This window comes from Pogona vitticeps, chromosome 6 (assembly GCF_051106095.1).
Source record: "Pogona vitticeps strain Pit_001003342236 chromosome 6, PviZW2.1, whole genome shotgun sequence".
Lineage (NCBI taxonomy): Eukaryota > Metazoa > Chordata > Lepidosauria > Squamata > Agamidae > Pogona > Pogona vitticeps.
In genome coordinates this window covers 11,878,696-11,902,860 of record NC_135788.1, presented here as the reverse complement: position 1 = coordinate 11,902,860, position 24,165 = coordinate 11,878,696, and positions in this window count along the sequence as shown.

The following is a 24,165-nucleotide window of genomic DNA, read 5'->3' as shown; positions in this document are numbered from 1 at the left end:
TCTGACCTAGTCCCCATCCTATAGTCTGGCAGGCCATCTGCCCAGGCCTTGGTTCTCATCACCAAGCCTCAGTCAACTGTAGTCCTTGGCTGGAGCTAAAGTAAGTCAACAAGAACAGACATGTGACCAGACCTCACCACATAGCTCCAGCCTGAATAATGATTTCAGCAGGTTATCGGCCTAAGAATTCCCCCATCACAATAACATTTGTTTCTGATAATACTGCCGCAATTTTTAAATTTATTTACTTTGAGCCGATAGTCACCCATAGAGATGGAGATATTCATATTCATTTACAAATACAAATATCACAGTCCCCAGTGCAACAAATGTGGGTCAGGCCCCTGGAACCGGCCCATCCACACATGCACTGCTGCTCTGCCAGTGTCCCACTCTTCCCGCCAATCACGGATGTAGCTCCTCCATCTTCCTGCCCTGCTGGCCTCTCCAGGGAGGGGACAGGATGACGAGACTCCCAACATGGTTCCTGAGTGACCAACCGAGGAGGGAGACAGAGGAACTGCTTCCATGAATGGCGGGAAGAACAGGATGCTGGTGATGCGGCAAAATGGACAGGCCAGTTCTGGGGGCCGGACCCACATTAGTTGCAACGGGGACCAGGATATTCATATTTGTATACGAAGATATCTCCATCTCTAGTCACCAACAAGCATTATTTGAAGTGTTGGGCTGTTAATAGCATTGCTTGTGCTTCCTTCAAAATACAGTTTAAGTCTTTAAAATTTAATATTGATTAAAAAAAATGTAAGAGCAGAATGCCTGTGATCCTAGATAGGTCCTTCTCAGGAAATGTAGATGTTTTCTTCTTATCTTGATGGGAGTCAACATCTTTGATAGAGTGACTGATGGGTGCTAAGAGCCGTGTGTTGAGAGCCAGTGCGATAAGGAAGGCAAAGACACACTTTTTATGCCCCTAGTGGAAATGGACTGGCCAGGGAAACCATAACACATTAAGAGAACTGTGGAATTCTGGAATGCTTTCCCCAGATTTCAGAAACCCATTAGTATTTTCTCCAGGCATGTAAATTTCCAAGTGCATCTTCCAAGATCTTAAATATAGTATGTGGACCAGCCTTGACAGAGAAATGGAAGCCACTAATTTGAAAAATCCCTGGAAGTGCACAGCAGTACATAGCAGTTCCTATTTGTCTAGGCAAGCTATCTTTTCCCCCTCAACAGGCCTCTGAGAATATAAATCTCCATTGAACTGAACATCTTTCCACTTATGTTACCAAAGGTTCTTCGCTGCCTTGACAGGGTAGTTACACAGTCCACAGATTTTATGGGCCCCTCCTAATATATTTTTTGAGAGGCCCTTGAAATCTGTCAGCCTACTGCACATTACGGCACTTAAGTATCACTGAACCCACCTCATATTTTGAGATGGTAAGAAAAGACTGAAAGCATTAATACACATCATGTTTGACATCTGATATAACTTACTGCAAACACTGGAAGCTGCCTCATAGTGAGTCTCCACTGGTCACAGCTTAGAAAAGTTACTTTTCCACAGCATCTCCCATCTGCTAGCCATCATGACCAATGGGTCCATCATCTAGCTATGTAGAATATTTTTGACCACTTCCCCCCCCCCAACGTAGGGCTACCAAAGCAATGCACCCAATCCACCTGCTCTCAAACAGGGATCCTTTAACAATTCTTTTAAAACATTTTCAAAATCACCATTTTCAACCAACTTTAAAATCACTTTTTTAAAAAAACAAGGGATATTTAGAAGAACACAGTTTTATCCACCAACAGGAAGATCAACTGGGGTGGAACCAACCTATGATCTCTTAGGAGGGATTTTTACAACCTAGAAAGAAATATTGAAACTCTTGAGTTGCTGGTACTCTCACCAAAAACTCTGCTGTAGATCTAGTCCAATAAATCTAGTTTGACAACCCAGACTATGTTCTAAAGACAGGAAATGTTTCAGCCAATGATGGCATTTAGAGGAAAAGGGAAACCATTTTGAGAAAGTTTGTGCCTTGTACAATCGCAAATGCTAAGTGGCATGTGCTTCATGTACCCAAGTACCTGGTTTAGCCTCCGACACTTCTGGTTGAGATCAGTGACACAGTTTGGCAATTTCACACTGTCGATTAATGGTCTTCTTCAGGAAATCTGTACATGCAGATCCTCACCTCTTTTCTCTTCATGTGGTCAACAAGAAATACAAGAATCTTTCTCCTTTGCTGCAAGATGATAAGGATTTTTATTTTTGTCAAACAAAGAGAGGTTTTGAGCTACACGAAGACAGTAGTTCTACAAAAATTGCGAAAAACAGGAACCCCTCCCCCAAAAAATAAATTAATTGGTGTCTTCCTCTTTTGCTGGAAATGAGATCTTTCTGGAGGGAGTTGTAGAATCTTCAACAAGCTGCCCCATTTCACCTTGAGAAGGTCTCTATCAAATTCTCACCGATCGAGGTTTTCCCACACATACACACACCTTAGGGGGTATATAGGCTTCCTCTTTACTTCATATCTTCATATGTTAAGATAATGATAGTTCACCTTTCCTGCCATTGGAACACCCTCTTGCCCATTCTATTGAAAGAAGGCATAGACTGTTCTGCTCTGAAGTTCAGTGCTGGAGGAACCACTAGTTGGGAAAGCAGGCAGAACATAGACAGAAATATTGCCGAAGACATCTGCCAGTCACAGTAACCTTGAAGTACAGTGGGGTCTTGACTTGAGAACTTAATCCATATTGGAAGGCGGTTCTCAAGTCAAAAAGTCTGTAAGTCAAGTCTCCATTGACCTACAGTGCATTGAAAACCGATTAATCCCGTAACAGGCCGTTTTTGTTCCATTTTGGTTTTTTTCTGGTCTGTAAGTCAAATCTCAGTCTTCAAGTCAAACCTAAATTTTGCGGCCAGAGAAGTCTGTAACTCAAAAAGTCTGTAAGTCAAGCCGTCTGTAAGTCAAGGGTCCACTGTAAAAGGATGCAACTTCACTCTAGATGGGTAAAAAGGAAAAGTAAAGTAACTCTGGGCTTGTAAATCATGGCCAGTTGTAAGTGGGCCTCTATATTAGAAACAAAGAGTTTGGATAAATGTAATTTCCCGTCCTACACATACACCACACCCCTATATCTAATGACAGGCAATTTTTTTCACACCTTATAAATTGTAGCAGAAAATAACAAGGTGATGGTGTTCCTAAATCTAAGCGTATGGTAAAGTCATTTTTCAGATCTAAATTTTTATGCAGAGCCAAAACTATTCCATTTTTTCTCAATAACGGTTCTATTTTTATTAGTTCAATAATACATCTCTAGTGATGTGGAAAAGCTCTCCTACTGCATTACTTTCTAAAATTAATTTTATTTTTTTGCTTTGTTATCCAGATATCTTTCTGCCGTATCTTTAAATGTAATTCCCCTCATTCCATTTTGATAGCTCTTTCTCAATGCCATGGATCCTTTGTTTCAGTGGGCAGAAAGTTATTAGCAGGCTTAAATTTAATAAAACTTTTACGATTGCTTACATTGCAGCTACCTGTCAAATAAATTCTACTGTCTTCTTCCTTGTTACAGGAAAAGTATCACAAAACACTACCACAGTTTCCATTTTAAAAGAAATTAAAGGAAATGGCATCCCATGCAGATAAACCAAGTTTCTCCTAGATTGGTTCCAAAAGCACAACTTTTGCTGAACATTATTCACCTTCCCTAAAAATGTGAGAAAGCATTAGGGTGACACAGTTCCCTTAGGAGGGAATTGACTATCTCCAGACACATCCTGCTTGAACTAGTGCTTAGGACTTTTTTCCTCTCCCCCCCCCCAATATATTGTGACCACTGAGGAAAGAGATTTTTTTTAAAAAAAAATACAAATCTCATAGTTCTATATTTTGGGACTTCTACCTAAATAGACAGACATTTTACAGACATCTATATGTGGCTGCCTGGGAGAAAGGCCCGAACTGGGAGGCTCTGGGGCTGAGCTAGGCCTAGTTCAGAAAGGAAGCTCCCAGCTAATCCCAGGGGAGCAACAAAAAGCTTGGCCTAGATAGGCCTCAAAGCCTTCCAGTTTAGACTATTATCTGAGGTGAGCCATTTTTAAGTGTTGGTCAAGTAGAACTCCCAGAATGGAGAATTACAGTGTCTGTAATCCTAATAATAATAATAATAATAATAATAATAATAATAATAATAATAATAATAATAATCATCATCATCATCATCATCATCATCATCATCATCATCATCATCATCATCATCATCATCATCATCATCATCCCTACTGGCCATAGTCAGAGTCCTCCCTAGTTCCTCATTGATTGGAGTGTCCTGGTCTTGGAAAGCACTTGATTCATGAGAGGCAGATAGCCACATGTGCAAAAAGCTGTAGAGGGGTTATGTGCACTCACCCTACACAATTTTGCAGATGGGAGAAAACAGGAGATAAGCACCTCAGGTCAGTCTGAAGCAAATGGCTCTTACCCCATTACTGTCTTGTACATTAAATATATCTCTTGGTTGACAACAAATACAGTGGTGCCTCGCATTACAATGTTAATTCGTTCCAGCGAAATCGTTGTAGAACAAAAACATCATAAATTAAAAAGCCCATAGAAACACATTAAAACTGATTAATGCATTCCTATGGGCTTGAAACTCAGTGTCCAGCGAAGATCCACCATAGCATGGCCATTTTCGCTGCCCGTGCAGCGAGGAATCTGTCCCAGAAAAGAGCGGGGAGCCATTTTTTTTCCTGGCGGCCATTTTGAAACCACCGATCAGCTGGCTGAAAATCGTTGTTTTGCGAGAATCGGTTCCCAAAGCAGGGAACCGATCATCGCAAAGCGAAATTCCCCCATAGAAAACATCGTTTTGCGATCGCTTTTGCGATCGCAAAAACTTTGTAGTAATGCGATTTCGTCGTAAAACAGAGCACTCGTCTTGCAAGCCACCACTGTACATCTAAAGAATAATTAAGCATAGAGATGGGGGTATTCATATATGAGTACAAATATCATCTCACAAGTGGTGTTAATAAGGGTCCAGCCCCATGGGGCTGGATGGCCCACTCACTGATCCACCATAGATGTGAACGCGGATTCTACGAATGGCTCTGCAGTGCACAATCCGCTCACTACTCCTGACAAGAAGCGGGAGGACAAGTCTCGCTGCAAGGTCGAAGAGTGGTGAGCGGATCATGCGCTGCCGAGCCACTGGTAGAATTGTGCTGTCTGTGTCTGCGGCAGATCAGTGAGTGGACCGTCTGGTCCCATGGGGCTGGACCCTCGTTAATGCCACCTGTGCGGGGATATTAATATACGAATACCCCCATCTTTAATTAAGCATCTAATGCTGACAGCCAACTTTAGAACACTTGAAGCACATTACAAAGCACATTTCAAGTGTCCAATGAACTTTATATATATTGTCTCAGTAATCCATAACACAACCCTATAGGACTGCCATGTACCATAGCAGATGTTGATATGATGCGGAGGGATGTTTATTGCTTCTGAAATCTACCATTAAGAATAAGTGTTGTTTAGTTCATACTTTGATAAAAACTTCTTAAAATGCTGAGATTAATTGAATCCCTGAATATTCACCCATCTTAATGCCAAATTATTGCTGCTACTTCTTTGTCTAGCCACTTTCTCCTCTGCAGCACAGACGAGATATGGTCCTCTCTGTGCTGAGAACAGCTGAACCTACTGAATTTAGCCAGTTCAAGAGCTTGAGAATATGGTTCAGTTTTATTAAGAATTTGCTAAACGATGTGGACTTATCCTGCAGTCCTTGAGCATGGAACCACACGGGTGTGTTCAGACAATGTGGGGGAAAGTGCGCAACTAAGTTCTGATTTTTACATTCGTCCAGGAGGTGCAGAAATGGGTCAATTTTTCTCAGACGTCCTACCGATCCCATTTCTGAAGCATTCCTAATTGAAAGAGCCTGTTAACTATTAAAGGAAGGAAAGAACAAAAGCATTGTTTGGGTTGTTCATAGCCCTTCTTTCCTCCTGGATTTCTTGACCACCATGCCTAATGACTACTGTGTATGTTGCAATCACAATAGGTCATTAAAAGTTCAAGGCAACTTTGATCAAAGTTGCATTTGCCTCATTAACATCTATGCCAGTGCTAGGAAGCTGGAGAAAGGGTGTTAATCACCATAAGGGGTACTTTATCGAGTGGAGATTTGCCTGAAAATGTGCTGATTTTAGGGAGGGGGGTTGGATTTAACTATATGATCCATTATTCTCCAGACAGAATTCATTTTGTCTCATCCTCCATCTGTAAAAAGAATTTTCCTCTATTATCCATTTATGATTTAACTGATGTGTGGAGGAATTTAATCCATAAAACAGGCAATAGACGTAGCTCTCTACAAATGCTAGCTCCCTTTCCAGCAAAAAAAGAGAAAGATGTGTTTTATATATATTAGAATCATTTATGTCTCGTTTTTAACAAAATGAGCTGTATTCTTACAAATTGTCTTTTGTTCATCCCTGATCAGTTTGCTCATTTTTAACTATGTATCACCTTCTTTGTAACGTAAATCCTCCTGCACAGCATTAATGTCACCCTTATTGCATATATTTTTAAAAAAGCAGAGTGTCCCTGATAGAACTGGGTATCCATTAAACAAAAAAAATCTAGTTTTTGCTGCACTAAGTTTTCAAACATTTCACCTTTGGATTTGGGGAATGTCCTCAAGCAAGCAGCTGGTCTGAACAAACTGGAACATTGGCAGAGGAAAAGCAACCATGATGATGAAAAATAGGGAAACAGGATCGTGAACGCTTCCTAGTTCCACAGCTTTCTATAGGATTTTCTGCAATTATTTTTTCTTCTCTCCCCCAAGGAGTTCCCAGTCTCTGTTGCTTCTCACCAAATCTTGTAGATAATTCCTTAGACACCACGCAAGAATTGAACCATTCTGCACAAAATTCGTTATCAGGATCCCTTGCCAATGTCAGGTTCTTGCACTGACTAGCACAAGCCTTCCAAATTGATCCATGTTAGGGCTTGAAATTGACCACCACAGAAAAAAATATATATACTACGTAAAATCTTGGGGACGATAATGCTTCAGGCACAAGCAGTGGCTGGGCTTTCTCTTCTGCAGGAAATCCATGATAAAGGAGAAGAGCGGAGAGGCACTTAGTATTTCTCAGCTCTGCTGCTCTGGGAAATCTCTCGGTCTTCATAGAGGTCTTGGAGGGACTTCCCCCTGGGGCAAAACATCAAAAGTCACAAGGATCAGAAGAAACACAGAGCTGGAAAGAAGCATGAACCAATTGCATCCTTATCTGGAAGCCAAAGTCTGTGAGGAATGGTTGAGGTGCCCAACCAGGTTTCACTAGGAGAGGAGACAGCTGAGAAGCAATAGGCTAATCACCTTCAAGTATCTGAAGGGCTGTCATGTAGTAGAAGACAGGACAAGCTTGTTTCCTTTAGATCCAGGCGGTCAGACCCAAACTAATGGATTCAAATTACAAGAAATGAGATGTCTCCTAAAGATGAGAAAGAGCTTCTGGACAGGAAGAGGTGGTGAATGGTGAAACTGACTAACTTGGAAGATGGAGTAGTCCCCTTCACTGGAGGGTTTTAAACAGAGGTTAGATAGCCCCCTGTCAAACTGCCAAATTTCTTACGATTCTAACGCATGGAGATGGGGATGATCCTCCAAAATGTATTTGTTATGCATGAATAGTTTATTAAAGTTTCTGAAATCAAAGTTAGGTGACCACCTGCCAGGGGTGCAACTCATCAAGGCTTTCCTAGTTCAGCAGGAGGTTGAACTTGACAACTGTCGATACGCCTCTGATCCTATGACTAAGCCTTACTGTAATTAATTCCAGACTTTCTGGCTTTCCCTCCCCCTTTTCTTTCCTATTTTGGTTCAGTTTTCTCCTCCTTTCTGATGGTTCTTCAGGAACTAACCAGACTCAGTGCTTCTTGACTTCAACCAAGTTGTTCATCCTTCACTGCCCAGATTGTTAATTTGTATTGCAGATTCCTCTTTCCCATGTCAGCTATAATCGACTGAGAACATACATCAAGAAAGAAGCAGGAAAACAGTTTAAGCCTTCAATTGTGAGGCAGTGGTATGAAAATATAATAAGACCCCAAGCATTAATGCTTGGGTGAAGAGCACACGCTCTCCAGATGTTGAGGGACTCTAATTTCTAGCAGCCATACCAAACAAGGGATAATGGAAGTCATAATCCTGAAATATTTGGAGTGCCACAGGCTTGCTACCCAGATCTATGAAAAAAATGTCTTTCTAATTATCACCAATGAAACCTTAGCAAGAAAAAAAACAACAGTTTGCAAAATCTGCAAGTGAAATTATCTCTCTTCCACCACCACCACCACCCCATGAAAAATTAGTTTGGGTTTGGGCTCTTTGTCACTCTCTGATTCCCTCACGAAATCCTAAAGCCATGACACTTTTCCAGTGAAAGAATAATTGTGTTGACAAAGTGATTTGGAAAAAGGCATTTGAAAATGGATTAAAACTACCTTGAAATGGCAGCTGCTTGGATGACTTTTCGTTTTTTGCTGTTTGGAGACACACACACTTTGTTTTATATGTGAGGAGGGGGGAAAAAACGAGAGAGAAAAGTCATTCTTCAGTGTTTAGCATGTAATTTATAAACAAGTTGAATTGCTTGCGTTTTGTCTGCCGCTTTCATAATTCCTCAGTGTTTGCATTCAAAAACAACTCGTCAATGTCTTTCTTCAGGTAAGGCTTAATATTCATGGGTGGGAGGGTGGGAGGAGGCAGGAGGGAAGGCGCCACTAAACACGACGCCTATGTTCAAACAGCGTTATGAGGAAATCATTTGTTAATAATATTAAAATAAGAGCGATCAAACTCACTGATGACTAAAAATGGCCTGGAGCAGCATTCAAATATTGATTCAGCAGGAAGTTATGTGCGCTTCATTATTAAGACACGCACCAGCAACCGAAGCCTCCTTCGCTTTAGATGGCTAGGAGAGCAAGAAGAGGTTGGAAGATGTCAAAAAGTGCATTACTCATTATCTGAAATGAGGAATATTTTTTCCCCTTGTGAAAAATGCTGACTTCACTGTATTGCACTTGAGCAGCAATTCTGTCTAGCTATAAAATGAATGAAAACCAAAGCACAATTCAGAACTTTAAAAAATGTGTAGTGGATCGAGTGAAGGACTAGGACTCTGTAGAACAGGGACTGAATCCCCTCTTGGCTATAGAAACTCGCTAGAGGAATAGAACTGGTAAAACCACTCCCGAAATACCTCACTCATTTGAAAGCCCTGTTAGGTAAAGGTAAAGATTCCCATTGACATTTAGTTCAGTCGTGTCCGGCTCTAGGGGGCGGTGCTCATCCCTCTTTCCAATCCATAGAGCCAGCATTTGTCTGTAGACAGTTTCCGTGGTCACATGACCAGTGCGACTAGACATGGAGCGCCGTTATCTTCCCACCGAGGTGGTACCTATTTATCTACTTGTATTTGCATACTTTTGAACTGCTAGGTTGGCAGGAGCTGGGACAAGCGACGGGAGCTCACTCCGTTGCATGGATTTGATCTTACAACGGCTGGTCTTCTGACCCTGCAGCACAGAGGCTTCTGCGGTTTAACGCGCAGCACCACCACGTCCCTCTGAAAGCCCTATTAGGGCTGCTGTAAGTCTGTTCCAACTTGACAACACGGAATACCCAGAATTCTTCTCAATAGTCATACTGTTTGAAGAATTCTGAGTATTGTTGTCTAACGTGGTGGGGGGGGAGCCCAACATTTCAAGCTCTCTGGCTTTTGAGCAGATTGCATCCCCAGAACTGAAATCACCATAGAAAATACTTGAGTCATTGTCACAATTCCCATCGCAGCAAAGGGAAACAGGGTCTCTAGGAGGTGGGCAGCTCACCTCATCAGGCCTTTTAAAAGGATGTGCGTGTCTTAGCACTTAATCCTGCAACTCCTGGGTCTGCTCCACCACTGTAGGGTGTGTGTTTTTGGGGGGGATGGGAGCTGTTAATTTGTTCATCTTAATAATCAAGTTAGGCTTTTCAGAGGTGGAGTGGATGCTCATCCACCTAAAACCCATAGCTCTGCTACACATTTTCAGTGGAGGAAGAAATCCTAAAAACCATACATTGGAGTCACATCATACATTAAGAACAATTGTATTTCCTTCTACTTCAACATTTTCCTTCCAGGTGTGCACTTCCTTTAAAACTATGACTGAGCTATTAGACTTTCAAATGAAGTCCACGTTTGCGTCCCAATCACAAAGCAAAGGAAAGCTAATTTGTAATGTGTGCAAAGAAAGGAACATCCATCACAGAATAAACAAGTGTCTTCTACTTTTTAAATCAACTGCTAACCATGTTATAATTGTATCTTCAAAATGGCTAGAGTTCAATATCCAGGTCACAAAGCAAGGGCAATGCAAGAGCCTGCACTACTTGTGATCTACCAAGCCAAATGGAGTTCACCAGTCATGGACCATGGTCTGTCAGATGCTTGATGAGCCCTATTCCTTTCTTAAAGAGGTGTGTGGAGCTCACATGTATAGACAGAAGCATACCAGACTCAATTCCTCTGTCCTCATGCTAAAGATGGAACTGGGAGTTTCATAAAAGGGGAGACTGAGATATTTAATCAAGATGTAGATCTTTGCTCATATGGAGAGGATACAGTGGTGCCTCGCTTTTCCGTTCCAGGAAAATCGTTGTTAAGCGAAAACATCATAAAACAAAATTAAAAACCCAATTGAAACGCATTGAAACCCGTTCAATGCGTTCCAATGGGGTAAAAACTCACCGTCCAGTGAAGATCCTCCATATGGCAGCCATTTCCGCTGCCTGCATAGTGAGGAATCCGTTCCTAAACACAGTGGGGAGCCATTTTAAGCACCCAACAGCCATTTTGAAACTGCTGATCAGCTGTTTAAAAAAACATTGTTTTGTGAAGAATCGATTCCCGAAGCAGGGAATTGATCATCGCAAAGCAAAAAAACCCTATTTAGACCATCATTTTGTGATCACAATTGCAATTGCAAAAAGATTGTCGTACAGCGATTTTGTCATAATGCGGGGCAATCGTTAAGCGAGGCACCACTGTACTTTGATGCAACAGCCTTGCCTTCTTCAGACTGCAATGTTTCTATGTTCAACATAATGACAGAAATCCATAGTACAGTTTAACACTTTATAGAGGTAAAGCTAAAAGCAACGTGTGCTGCTTATGTATTGGCCCTTAGTGCTTAACGCTCTTTCTGGGAGATTTACAATTTAATTATGCAGACTACACATTGCCCCACCCCAACAAACTGGGTGCTCAGTTTACCAACCTCAAAACAATGGAAAATTGAGTCAACCTTGAGCCTGAGACCAGGATTGAATTCAGGTTGTGAACAGAGACTTCACTGCAGTACTTCATCTTAACCACTGTGCTGCAAGGCTCTGCTGGTGTTGGCTCCACACACTTTTGTAAGGGCTGAACAGGGCAACTTCTTCCCTTTTAGCAATAACCAGACGGGTGGCAAAAGCAGATTTATAGACTACATCAAATGGCTGTGGAACGATATGTGACGTGACCATAAGGTTAAATCATGAAATCTTTACATTTCTGGACCACAGCTTCGAGCTTCACCAGTGGCCATACTGGCTGAGGGATTGTGGGAGCTAAATCCAAATCAAAATTCCTACGAAAGTGTAAAACTGAGTAAGGGAGTGAGAATTTTCTTTTAAGAACTCCTGCGAACATTTCCATATTTTACTCTAGCTCTGTTAGAAGAAAATCCAATATAACATTGCTTTGAGGAAGTAACTGAAGACACAAACATGACACCAAGGCATTGACATACTGTGCGTTAAACATTTAGCACATTTTAATTTATTTCTCAGCTCAATTAAAAAGTAGTCATTATGTGTCTGCAAGGATGTAACAAGCCTGTAATGCCAGCCAAGAAAGATAAGCAGATGAAAATGATACAGAACAACAAGATTTACTCTCATTCTCAGAAGAAGAAGAAAAAGGTTTACTTTTTAAAAGAAAAACTTTTCTAAAAGTTGAAGTGAATCTGTTGAACCCCTTTCTAAAGTCATGCTAAATGATCAGATTATTTTTTTTATTTTGCAGCTGAAATTGTTTTAAGGTTTTTTTAAAGGAAAATCCACAGATATAAGAAGTAAAATGTTTTTACTTACTAAATATTTATATTTATATTTATATAAATATATAAATATATAATATATTTATAAATATATTATAAATATATTTATAAATATATTATAAATATATTTATAAATATATAAAAACATATTTGATCTCCATAGATCAAATAAATTTGATCTACGCAGATCAAAATTATTATACTTCCAGTATTCAGTGACTGAAGCCTGAAAGAAATACAAATGGCAGCAAAATCTAGATTTAAAATGAATGTTAAATAGTGGATTGTGTTAAGGATATTTTATCTCATCTTGCCTTTCTCTCTTTCAGCAAGCCTAAGCAACAGAGGATAATAATTATGCTGAAAGACATTGTGTTTCCCTGTCAAGAGCTAGAAAATTGTGGAGTAAAACAGCCAAATAGGCAAAACCATCTTTCTCCGGCTCGGGGCTCCTTCACACACACACACACTCTTTCAGATAATGAACTCCACTGGAGGGAGAATGATCAAGGGAAGAGCTGGAATGGGGCTTTCAGGAAGGAAGAGGGAACTCTCAGCATGAGTAGAGAAACCTCGGGTTTGCCAAAGTACAAAACAAAACTATGATAAAGGGGAATAAACTCTAAATGGGCATCTTATCCACCCCATAAATAAGCCGACGGGGAATAACTGTGCTTAGTGGCCACAGAATACTAAACAGGAGGCACTCAGTAAGGAGACAGCAAGGATGACTTGTTGGAACATTAAACATTTTTGCCTTTTTTGGGGGGGGATCCCACCCATCTAAGAATCTTAGTTCAAGTAATGACACACAGAGATATATGCAAATGGTCAGATAAGCCGCAGTGGTCCCCAGCCTTGGGCCTCCAGGTGTTCTTGGACTCCAACTCCCAGAAATCCTGGCCAGCAGAGATGGTGGTGAAGGCTTCTGGGAGTTGTAGTCCAAGAACATCTGGAGGCCCAAGGTTGGGGACCATTGAGATAAGGTATGACATATGTATGCCCTAGTCATGGGAGGCAGAGTGACAGTGCAGAAAGAGAAGCAGAATTTGGTGATGGTTGTTGTGGGTTTTTCGGGCTCTTTGGCCGTGTTCTGAAGGTTGTTCTTCCTAACGTTTCACCAGTCTCTGTCGCCAGCATCTTTAGAGGACAGCACTCTGTGCTCTGGTGTAGTTTGCTTGGGAGTGGAGCATTTTAGAGAATCTGGAGAATCAGGAACGTGGGGAAACAGCTGTCCAAATTCTTACCTGTCTCTTCCACGGACAAGATATTGCAGTATTCTTCTTCCCCCTCCTTGCAAACAATGAAGAATGTTAACATTTGGTGATAGATCTTGCACTGGTGAGAATGGCTTTTGTGCATATTACTCAGCTTGTTGAAACTATGCAAAACAAGAGGGGATGCCTTGTTGCTTTGACTTTTAAAAATGTGAGGCAGTGGATGCAGTGTTTGCATCTTCCTGATCAATCATTCTGTGCTTGTTTTGTGTGTGAATGTGTCCATGTCATGTTGAAGTAATTTAAAATTATAAAAGCAAAGAATGTATTGACTTAAATCTAAATAGAGAGATTCCTGTTATTAATCTGAACTGGGAGAATCTTGTAAGGAGAACATAACCATGCTATCTTATGTCTACCTATAGTGGTCCCCTCTCTAGAAAACAGAGCTTGGAAGGAAGTAATTATCAGTAACATACCTGAACATTTTTAAAAAATGTTTATAGGCACTTTGGCAGGAATGTTTAAGTCTTGAGCTCTTCTCTTATCAATCCTAAGTGGCAAGGCTGTATTCTCTGGGTTTTTTGCTTTTTGCTTTTAATCAAAATATTCTGTGCAATATCAGAACTGTCTGCCAGGGCAACCAGAAGACATTTCTCTGTATTGTCCTGACCCGTTAGCAATGGCAATATATTGTATTAAGGATGCAGAGCATCCTGAATTACTTCATTACTGGAGCAACAATATTAATGACAACCTGGTTGCCAAAAAGTACAGTAATGAGTGACACAATGTAATATTCCAGAAACAGTTTAAGTAATTGCAGTGGAGGCTGATGGCTATAGCATCAGTGTGCGAGTGATCTTCCCTGGGTTGACACTGAACTTTAAAGGAGCTATCTAGAGTATTCCTCTTGAGTGACTCCTCTAAAGTATAGACTAAAATGGATTCATTGCCCCACTGACTTCAGAGCCAGCGATCTCCGAAGTATGTTGTTATTGTTCTTGTTTGGGGGAGAAAAACCATCAAAGCTGAAGAGCTGCTACTACCTGGTTTAAGAACAATCTATACTGTTTACAATCTGACTGCCGAGGAGAGGGAAGGAGTATCGGCCACTTCTTATTCTCCTGAGTCATTCGGGTATTTGTGTCAAACTTTCATTTTCAAGACTTAGTTCAGTGTATCGATTACCAGTGTATTGTATTCCTCTTCATGTTACCGCATCATGGCAAGGCCTGGTGTTCAGACCAACAAGAAAATGTTGCTGCTAAGCTATCCCTTTCTGTTCAGGAGAAACTCCAAACTCCACATTAGCGTGGTAAATTCTTTTAGGCCAACATTCCAAAAAGAAAAAGAGAAAAACACCCAAAACAAGACACAGTAGTGACCAAAAAACTGGGAATTCTCAGCTGCCTCCCTTGAGTTAATTGCCATGAATGACTACGTTCACTCCCTAACATTTTTTAGTGGGCAGATGAATACTTCAGAGTTCGAAGGGGAGTCTAACTGGACGGACACATTCTCTGTTAAAGGCCAAAATTCTGTTCGTTTTTTTCCTCACTTGCATCAGCTCCATGTGCTTGCAAATGTCATTTTGTGTAAGGAATATTCGGTCCTCCCTTGCATACACATAAGCCCGTTTGTTCTAAATGGTGCAATTTCAGGCTTGCATCATTCACCCCAGTCAAGGTGCATAACTAAATTATTTTGACACTTGAACCATTAAATTCTCCCAAGTCTGTCTCCTGTTCCCTGGCTGTGAACAATAAAAAAATTAATAGAAATATAAATAAATATTTGTTGACTATTCACAACAACTCAAAATCTGCTGTCTGAGGTAACTGCACTAACTCTAACAAACGACAGAGCCAGACTTTAATTTGGATCCTTCTTGTGTGAAGTCTTATGAACAACAGTGGTAGCTGTTGATTCCAGTTTCAGTGGGTCGGTAGACCAATTCCTGGTTTTAACTACATTTTACAGGAGCTATCCAAGATGCTGAATACTATGGCCAAAAGAGGTTCAGCACCTTGGATAACTCTTATAAGGCATAAACTAAAACCTGGAATGGGTTTTCTCACCTCTCCTGAAACTGGAGTCACCAAGTACCTCTGATTTAAAAATAAAGTAAATTGCACCAACTCTGAAAGATGCATCTCTGCCTGGAACATAGCATGGAAGCTGGGGCATGCTCTGAAATCCATGCTGGAAATGGGTGGTGGAAATTAGGAAATAGGAGCAGGATGGTGACACGTATGGATACAATGCCTTTTTGCTGTGTTTTCTGCAGCCTAAGCACCACACAGCAATGCCCTTGGAAGGTGTCCGCCCAGCAGCAAATGGCAAATCTGATACGCTCCAAAAATAAATGTGTTGCAGATTAACTTAATTACCCGAAAGCTCTGAGGGGCTTCGAAGGATTTTACACTACGGCACTCATCCCAAAAAGCCAAACAAGCAGCCACAGTGACAACGCACAGACACACACACCTTCTTGTTATAGTAGAAATCAAATTGGATAAGATGAAATCTGCACCAGTTTGAGTGCTCAGCTGGGAGGATTGATTCAAGAGGAAATTGGTTTCACACACCACTCCCCAAATGAATTTTTCAAGGCTGATTCATAAAGTTTGATCCATATATCAGTATACCTGGAATACTCTGACCAAAATCAAGAGGGCTTAACTTAAGGCATAACTCCAAGTGGTCAAGATGGGTCTAGTAACCTTACAATGGGCAACCTGAAGCTGCACTGAATTAAAATTCTTTCCAGCTTTAAGATGTGGAAATTACTTAGGACTACTCCTCTTCTGGCCTAAATTTGTCCAGGGGTGGTCACTATGTCCATGGGTTGAGGGAAATTTGGAAATGTATAACTCAGCTCCCCCATCACTCTAGGCAAGTGGTTCCCAGGTTTCCAACCTTGGATCCCCAGATATCCTTGGACTAAAACTCCCAAAAGCCTTCACCACTAGCTGTGCTGGCCAGGATTTCTGGGAGTTGTAGTCCAAGAACATCTGGGGACTCAAGGTTGGGAACCGCTGCTTTAGCCTATCTCGGCCCTTCTTACAAGTTCTAAGACAGATCTTAGCCAGAAGAACTATTCTACGGATGGTTTGCTTTGCCAGCTGAGCTTTTTCTCTTTTCCCATCGCCTTCAAATTTTCCTAGCATTATTGTCTTTTCTGGTGAATGAGGAAGAAGATCCATGAGTCCAATAACACTTTTCCTCTTGAGAAGCATTCCACTTTTACTGCCTATCTGAGTAGCCTTTAGGAGAGTTGCCTTGTGATGGTAACACAAAGCCACATGGACATCCTAGACATAGTAAAGATGGGATTAGAAATACCTACTATGTTCTTTAAAAGCTCTTTGTCATTGAGGGTGTTCTTATAATGGTATTTTTGCTTCTTTCCTATTGAGGACATTTGTCTTTGCTTGGCTATTGCCCTCCTCATTTGCAAAGCATCAATTAAAGCATTTCATGCTAATAAAGAGCAGTCCATCTGGCAAATCTTATGCAAGTTAATTATGCCTCGTGCATTGCTGAAGAATAATAATGATACTAAATATATTTTTCCTCATCCATTTATAGCTCAGGGTCAGATGCAGTTATCTCCAGCTGTGAGAAATAACAACTGTATGTATGTATGTATGTATGTATGTATGTATGTATGTATGTATGTATGTATGTATGTATGTATGTATGTATGTATGTATGTATGTATGTATGTATGTATGTATTGGGGTAAATGAATTTGTTTATTTCACACAGTTGTTGTCATTGGTTGGTTGGTATAGTTGTTGCTTAATCGGTAAAACTTTCCTGACCTTAGTTTTAGCTCCAGCTGGGTGCGATGCTGAATCAACAATGCCCTAAGCTGTTACATTTAAGGGCCCCTCCAACATGAATTTGACACAACTCCGGGAGGCAGTAGAAGATAGGAGGGCCTGGCGTGCTCTGGTCCATGGGGTCACGAAGAGTCGGACACGACTAAACGACTAAACGAAACTTATTATAAAGCAAAGGCAAAGTGTGCTACATATATACCACCCAATAATGCTAGCACACTCTCTGAACAGTGTGCAACATACACACAACAACTTACCTCCTAGCAAGCTGGGTACTCAACATACTGACTTTGGAAGGTTGAGTCAACCTTGAGCCGGCTACCCGTTGGGATCAAACTCAGTTTGTGAGCACAGTCTTTCCTGCAGTACTGCAATTTAACCAATGTGCCAAGAGAATCTTAGGCGATTCCTTCCAACAGACTCTTGTTATTGTTTTCATTTGATACGCTGTCTTATGTTTTAATTAACAATTCCATACTATCACATCAATTTCAACTTATGGCAAACTTTTCCAGAGTTTTCTAGGAATGATATACTCCGAAGTGATTTCCCAGGCCTTCCTCCTAGGGGTGTCTTGGGACTGTGCAGCTTGCCCAAGGTCAGACAGGCTGGCTGTTCTTCCAGGAGGCCCAGTGGAGAGTCTAACTCCCAACCTCTGGCATGCTATTGTATCATGTTGTCTTTATCACGTTGAGGTGATACGAGCATGGTCAGGAAGACAGTTTGCTCTGTACCACTTGCCAGAAGTTTGTAGCATTCAGGTGTGTGTGTGTGTGTGTGTGTGTGTGTGTGTGTGTGTGTGTGTGTGTGTGTGTGTGTGTGTGTGTGTGTGTGTGTGTGTGTGTGTGTGTGTGTGTGTGTGTGTTTTAATGTAACTAATAAAAACTATTTTAGCTACCTTTCAAAAACAGAAAAGTAAACAATTACTTTAAAATTGTAACCATAATGGCAACTAAGATTTTTTTTGTTATGTACCTTGAACTGCAACTGTTAATTACCACGTCAAAGCTCTGGGTATTAATCAGAAAGTTTCCCGACAAAGAAAAGAGGAGAGTAATTCAGCAGATAAATAAAACTGTATAGAGAATTGGATAGTTGCGGTAAGGTTTGGCTTTCTAGAGACCTGTGTTTGCATTCTTTTCTTTTTTTCTTTTTTTAAAGTATATTGGCTGACATTTGAGAATTTGTTGTAATAGCTTGATTTAGATTCTTTGCTTTTATTTTATTTTATTTTTATTTTCCCATAAGGTAATAGAGCATTAAATCACTGGGATAAAGCAAAAATGGAAAGCAAATTAATGTGCATAAGATACGTTTCCTTCCTAAAAGGGTGTAATTGAATGCAGTCTTGCCAGCTGTTGTTCTTGTTAGGTTAGTGATCCAGCGTATTAGTAAATTCCAGTATTAGTTAAAAAAAATCATTGCTTTCTCCTCCCAGCTCTGAAGGCCCTTAAATCACCACACTTTGCTCCATGTTTAGATATTGGATATGGGAGGCTGGTCTTCAAATTGACTGATAGGGATCATCCAGGCTTAGTTCAGGGATGTTAGTCAGCTGTCAAAGTCAAAAGTAGTCTCATTCATTCAATTCTGCTCCTTAGAGAACAGTAATTATTTTGATCTGGAGAAGCTAGGAATTTGGCTTCCATCTTACCTCAGTACTCATGCCTCCTGTCAGCATATATTCTATTTTTCTGATCATAATCACATGTTTGAGCATAATGAAGGACAAACCAATGGTGTTGATTGACAGTAGAACAGTGGTTCTTAATCTTTGTTACTCGAATGTTTTTGAACTGCAACTCCCAGAAACCCCAGCCAGCACAGTTAGTGGTGAAGGCTTCTGGGAGTTGCAGTCCAAAACCCCCGAGTAAACCAGGGTTAAGAACCAGTGCAGTAGAATATCCATACAGCCACTCATGGCATTTAATTTTTGTTCACTTATTTTTAAAATATTTTGGTCAGCTGTACATTATTGTTATGCCAGACAAACCTTCGTCGTCGTTTAGTCGTTTAGTCATGTCCGACTCTTCATGCCCCATGGACAGAGCACACCAGGCCCTCCTATCCAGGCCCTTTCTTGTTTTGTTTGTTGTTGTTGTTTCTAAATAGACTAGTTGGACTGCTCTGGATAGTTAATTGAACCTGGCATTTCTGTAACAGTGGTTCCCAACGTTGGATCCCCAGATGTTCTTGGACTAAAACTCCCAGAAGCCTTCACCATTAGCTCTGGGACTGGCTACTAATTCCCATCCTTGACTCAATGTGGCCTAGTTTCCACCAGCAGAGACCCAATGAGGGGATTCAAAACAGATAGATACACACATTCATAGGGTATACACATACATTTTATACAGACACACACACACGATCACAAGCAAATAGTTCCAATCCATCATCATGACTGGCATTTCAGCACTTTAAAATACGGTGAACTTTTCGAACTCCCACCACCCCGCCTCATTCACCCCTTTCTCTTTTCATTTAGTTAAAAGCGTAATCATTTATTTACAGAATACGGTTGGCATTTAGTCATTGTCTCTTCCAGATAATATTGCGGGCTTTTATCAGGCTTACTGAGAGACAGAAAAGCCAGCCAGACATCATATGTCTTGCACTACCCACAGCAAGGAAAGGCCATTTTTCTTATCTTTATCTCCAATGTTGTTTTCAATGAAGAGCTGACTAAACCTATTTGCATATGCCTACAAAAGTCCATCAATCTCCATAAAGCAAAAGTCTCACTAAACCTAGCAACTTTCTGCTTTGTCCAACATAATGTCCACCACCTTTCTCTCCCCTCCCCCCCAACCCTTCTCTATTTGGGGGCAGGAATAACCTGAGATAAAATGGAGAAATAAAGAATTATGATGGTGATAGATTTTACTCTGGGTTTATCCAGAGGGATACTCCCTCTCCACTGGGTCTCGAAAGACTGCAGCATATTTATTTATTTATTTATTGAATTTATTTTTTTATTTATTGAATTTATATGCCGCCCACTCTACCCAGAGGTCTCTGGGCGGCTTACAATAATTAAGGAAATAATTATGGAAAATGATTAACCTGGACTCATATTGTGCATTGTAAAACTGTATGACATAGCTATAAGAAGGTTGGACGGTAAGGTGGGAGTGCCACAGTCTGGTGCCCCACCAATCCCAGAAACCTAGCCTGATCTATCTTGCTGCATTGCTATCAGGATCATAAGTGAGAGGACAGCTGTGTGGGATGCCTTCAATTCATTGGAGAAAAAGTGTGAATTGAAACATAATAAATAAACATGAGAGCTAGGGTTTGTAAGCTGAAAGGCTGTACCAAGGAATGAAAGGTACAAAGTAAGTAATAAAAGATGCAGGCTGGCCAGATAGCTTAGCGAGATTGGTATCTGGCAGTGGAGCCAGAAATTGGAAGTTTGATTCCCCGTGGTGCCAGCCTATGTGGCCTTGGGCAAGCTCCACAGTCCCAGGGCACATCCAATAGAGGGGAATGGTAAACCGTTTCCGAGTACGCGCTACCTGGAAAACTCTGGAGAGGGTTATCATAAGCCAGAGTTATCGCGATTGACGGTGTGGGGGAGATCGTCTTCCATTATATACACAACCATCTGAGGAATGGAACTGGTGGTCCTCCAGAGGATGATGAACTTACTGATCCCGTTCTCCTCCACCTTTGGCCAGGCTGGCAGATCCTGGTGGGAGTCCAATAACATCTCAGTGGCCACAAGCTCCCCAGATGTGCTTTAAAGCAGTGGTCCCCAACCTTGGGCCTCCAGATGTTCTTGAACTTCAGCTCCCAGAAATCCTGGCCAGCAGAGGTGGTGGTGAAGGCTTCTGGGAGTTGTAGTCCAAGAACATCTGGAGGCCCAAGGTTGGGGACCACTGCTTTAAAGTATTATTGAATATAGTTAGATAGTACATGCAGCTTCATGAGGTGTTGCAGGGTAAGAAAAACAATTCCCTAATTACTGCCTTTTGCATGTCTTCATCCTTCAATCTATACTGCTTCATTCTTGCAAAAGTCTGACATTTAAAAAGAAAGAAAGTTGCCCCGATTCAGTTTTAATATGAGCATAACATTTCTCTTTCATGCATATTTGTGTAGAATTTTTTTCCAAAATATAAATTTATTTCTGCATTTCCCCACAAAACACACATTTATATGCATTTCAGTCTAAAACATTAATTTTGACTGCACTATTCCTAAAACATTTCCCTATGTACTTCTATGTACAAAGTACATCTTTTGGTCCACATTTTTAAGTGGAAGAAATGAGCTTTCCAAAAGATCATTACAATATTCTAACGTACCTCAGAAAGTGGGAAATAGGTCACTTCCCTTCAAAATGGAGGTGGAACAGAAATGATGAAAAGCTATAACAAGAAACTATCTTATAACTAGTGGAACAATTGGTCCAATTAGACCAGTCCAGCCAGAATCCTGCCGCTGATTAATGCATAAGGAAAAACGTGTAGATCTTGGAAGCAAATTTTGATTCTTTAACCAGGTGCCAGTCATGTTCTTGGATGAGGACCTGATTGCAAGACTTACATGAGTTCCCTCACGCAAGTAAAACCTGACTGGCTAAGCCTGATTATTGTTGGACTTGTTTGCTGGTTGGAATGTGAAAAGGGAGGGTAGAAGAAGGCTCTCAGCAAGGGAAGGAAACCCTGACTTGGTTCATTCTTGCTCAGTAGTCAAGGCAGTAATTTTCTTTCTTTATCTCAAATAATGGAATGTGGTGGTGCTGCGGGTTAAACCGCAGAAGCCTCTATGCTGCAGGGTCAGAAGACCAGCAGCCATAAGATCGAATCCACGCAATGGAGTGAGCTCCTGTCGTTTGTCCCAGATCCTGACAACTTAGAAGTTCGAAAGCATGTAAATGCAAGTAGATAAATAGGTACCACCTCGGTGGGAAGGTTACAATGTTCCTTGTCTAGTCGCGCTGGCCACATGACCATGGAAACTGTCTTTGGACAAACGCTGCCTCTACGGTTTGGAAACGGGGATGAGCACTGTGCCTTAGAGTCAGACACAACTGGACTAAATGTCAAGGGGAATCTTTACCTTTACCTATCTCAAAGAGAGCCATTGCATGTTTTCGAGACATTTGCTTTTCAAGTTCACATTCACATGTGATCACTTTGTTGAATCCACCAGGGAAAGTGGCAGCATTGGATGGGTTGTTTGTGACTTTCTGGTCAACCAGCTCTTGTCCTTGCTCTATATGTGTCTATACTTAGCTTCAATGCTTATTATAGACTAAAAAGATACCAGTTTCCTATGGAGACAAAAATGTTGCATGATGTATGTCATGGTCTCTGTAAAGTCTAATTGTGTAAATAATCATGTGGGGGATACCCATAGCATCTCTGTCTTGCACTAGACGTAAGATCTCACATGGGGGTCAGCAAATCCTTGAGATGCTGCTTCACCATCTGAGGCAAGAGGTTTTTTGAAGGAATTGCAGCATTCCTTCACATCCTGAACAGCCACGCAGTCCTAATAAACAAGATCTCAGAGGATAGTTTGCCTCTTCAAAAAATTCATCTCCTCATCATCTACCTTCTAAACACCCAAAATTGCCCTTGCCAGCCTCTTTTAAATAATTAAGCCCTGATGGTTATCATAGATTAAGAACGTTCAAGCACAAGGTTTCAAGTCCTTTTTTTTAAAAAAAAAAGTCCAGAATTTGATGTTGAATATTATCCAATTAATAGTCAAGCACAAATCATTTGAAAATAGTCACTCAAGGAAATGATTATAGGTTTTTCCATCAATACACTGACCGTCCCCAGTTCACGACACTGGCATATTAACCAAAGTGCATTTGTTACAGCTTTTGTACCCAACCTTTGCAACTTTGATTTAAAGTCATGCATTCTAATATGTTTTGACAACTAAATTGGTTGCCTTTTTTCTTTGATAGCCGACGATATAAATAATGCATGCATAGTAATATTGCAAGCAATAATGTAAAAGTCAAGTAACGCAGCACACAGGGAATGTTAATGATAAAGGTGCCGGATCCATTTCAAAGTGGGAGACAGCCTGAAAAGTGAGAGATGGCTCAGTCTTTGCCATCTGCAACGGGACCGAACAACTGTCTAACATTACATTTTAAATAAATCATCTGTCAGCTTTCCAGGGAGCGTTTTGTTTATGCCGTGACACATTCAACAGGGAAAAAAAAGTTGACTTGGTTTTTCCAGGGATGGATGAGATTTCTGATTCCGTTCCTTTTTCGGTAAAAAATTTAGCAAGATTTGCACGTGCCTCCGTATTCTGAATGGAAAGAACTTGGAGGTTTTTACAAAAATAAATCCTCCTCTAATTTGAAATTTTGGAGATGTTTTTAGGATTTGTTAGCATTGTTGCCACCAGTTAGGAGATTGTTACAGTAGGACTGTGGTATCCACTGGGATTGCAAGTCCCCCTCCCGTGAATGCCAGAAACAGTGGATAGGTGAAACACTTACTTCCAGTTTCTTTGGTGTCCATGCATGGTTGAGAGAGGAAGTCTTGGCCCACTGATGCCAAAAGACTGGGTTTCCTGCCCTCCTGTTCACAAGGGAGGCTTCCCTGAAACCATAACATTGTATTCAATATATTCATTTTTAAAGAATTTAGCCAACATTTGCAAATTTCTTCATATGTGGGACTAGAAAGAACCCACATGCTTTTTTAAAAAAAAAAATCTAAAGTAAAAACTTGACAGATGCTCCCATTCCTGTCTCTCTGTGATTCTGCAAGATCGACATATTATCAAGTTTTGTGAGTTTGTATTGTTTCATCTCACACAGGCTAGGGTGTTATTCAGTGTTGTCAGCCCGAGGAGATGGCAATGGAAGCAAAGAGGTGTCTGAGTCAGCATTACGCAAGCACCCAGTGGTTTAACTGTTAGCTGTCTCTTTCATTCTGCTGATTGAAGCAG